Raw genomic sequence first — 2,300 nt, 5'->3', positions numbered from 1 at the left:
ACTATATTGACATCAGCATGAGAAGAGGATTCCTGTTCTAAGTTAAAAACATTAAGCTCAATGGTCATATTCCCAAAGGATAACTTCATTAGACCATTTCGATAATTGATTTCAGCATTGGCCGTAGCTAAGAATGGTCTTCCTAAAATGACAAGTATATGTCCTTTAGGATTTGCAACTGGCTCAGTCTCTAAAATAATAAAATCTACAGGAAAAATAAAATTTTCAACTTTTATCAGAACATCCTCGACCATTCCCTTAGGGATCCTGAGAGATCTATCGGCTAACTGTAATATGATCCCAGTAGGTTGAAGTTTTTTTAATCCTAGTTGCTCATACACCGAATATGGAAGGATATTCACACTAGCTCCTAGATCTAGCAAGGCCTTTTTTATATTGGTTTCTCCAATAACATAAGAAATTGTTGGAGCTCCAGGGTCCTTATATTTAATTGGCACATGGCTAGATAGGTATGAACTGACACTTGCAGCCAAAAATACTTTCTTTGGTACATTAGTGGTCCTTTTCCTAGTGCAAAGATCTTTTAAAAATTTGGCATAAGTTGGAACCTGATGGATTATATCTAAAAGAGGAATATTAACTTGGACTTGTTTAAATACCTCTAAAATTTTGTCTAAATGTTCAGATTTATTGGATTTCAGTCTATTTGGAAAAGGAGCTCTAGGACTTTTAAGTACTGGACTAGGTGAATTTTTAGTTTTTGGTGCTTGAGGTTGAAAGGTAGTAGTTTTAGAAGGTGACTCGGCAGATGAGTCCTCTATATCATCAAGTGCAACTACCTTATTGTCTATTTATTTTTTCGATCTTAAGGTATGAATGGCATTTACACCATTAACTTGGTTTCCTTATTGGGGTCATGGACCATTTTGGTTCCTAGGATTTGGCTCAGGTTGGCTAGGTAACCTACCATGTTCTCGTTCACTAATGGTCGAAGCCAGCTAACTTACTTGCATTTCCAGACGGGCTATAGCTTGGGTGTTATTATTTATGAGTTGACCCGTGGTTTGCATAAAGCTGGTATGTGTCTTCATCATGGCTTCTAGGCTTTTCTCTAAAGAGGTAATTTTCTTGTCATTATCATGGAAGCCTGGCGGGTTGTTCATCACTGGGTTGGACCTTAGATTTTGCTGATTGAAATTTGGATTGCCTACATTAGGATTCTGGGACCATGAGAAATTCGGGTGATTCCTCCAACCTGGGTTATATGTGGGTGCATAAGGATTGTTCAATGGTCCTTGATAGGTGGCATTCACCTGTGCACACTCATTCGAGTAGGAACATTCTTCTAAGACATGGTCTGGTGCATTGCACCCTTTACACATGGGTGCAGATATTTGATTTACATTGGCTGGTCTCTATAATTCTAAGGCTTCCAATCTACGTGTTAAGGTTGCAATCTTGGCCTCTGATGCTAGGGTTGGTTGAATTTGATGCATTCCTCCTCTTGAAGGTGTAGCTTTATCAGGTTCCCTAGTTGTTTCCCACTGTAAATTTTTCTCGGCTAGGTCTTCTAAGAATTGCCAAGCTTCAGTAGTTTCTTTGTCCATAAATTGGCCTTGACACATGGACTCTAGCATGGTTCTTGAGTTTGAATCTAACCCCTCATAGATGATCTGGCATAGTCTCCAAGTTTCTATTCCATGGTGTGGGCATTGGGTCAAAAGATTCTTGAAACGATCAGAGTACTTCCAAAATGATTCACCAGCTAGTTGGTAAAATTGATTTATTTTATTCCTAATCCTAGCTATTTTATGATGGGGGAAATACTTTTTCAAAAATATTCTCACAAAGCCTTCTCAGGTAGTGACAGAATGGTTTAGCAGACTATAAAGCCACTTCTTAGCATTATCCTTAAGGGCAAAGTTGATTAATCTAAGTTTGACCTCATCCTCTGTTAATTACAGTTTCATGGTTGCACATACCTCCTCAAATTCTCTAATAAATATATAAGCATCCTCTAATCCTGTGAATTTTGGAAGCATATTTATGATTTGAGGTTTGATTTCAAAATTGTTAGCTGTGGGTTGTGGCAACCTGATACAAGATGGTTGGATGGAGCCAACTGGATAACACAAATCCTTAAGGGTCATGGGTTGGATTGGTTCAGCCATTGGAACAATAGGAATTGACTCAATTCTAACTAGACGACCCGACACTCTTCTCCACACACGAGGTGTACGGTTCTCGATGTTTATACAATTTTTTTTTTTTATAAAAATTTTTATGTATAAGAAAAAGAAAGAAAAGAGAAAAAGTTCTAAAGAAAAGATCCTAAGGAG

General features: G+C 37.8%; 1 non-coding gene across 1 annotated transcript; it reads left to right on the top strand.

The window, feature by feature from the left end:
- Positions 1 to 1,656: 1,656 nt before the first annotated feature.
- Positions 1,657 to 1,763, top strand: LOC140858968 (small nucleolar RNA R71). The gene has a single exon (XR_012142371.1). It is a non-coding gene; the product is annotated as a small nucleolar RNA R71 (small nucleolar RNA).
- The last annotated feature ends 537 nt before the right edge of the window (positions 1,764 to 2,300 follow it).

This window comes from Elaeis guineensis, chromosome 6 (assembly GCF_000442705.2).
Source record: "Elaeis guineensis isolate ETL-2024a chromosome 6, EG11, whole genome shotgun sequence".
In the NCBI taxonomy this organism is placed as follows: Eukaryota; Viridiplantae; Streptophyta; class Magnoliopsida; order Arecales; family Arecaceae; genus Elaeis; species Elaeis guineensis.
Note: the sequence above shows the minus strand (reverse complement) of the source record. Positions and strands in the feature narration are given on the sequence as shown.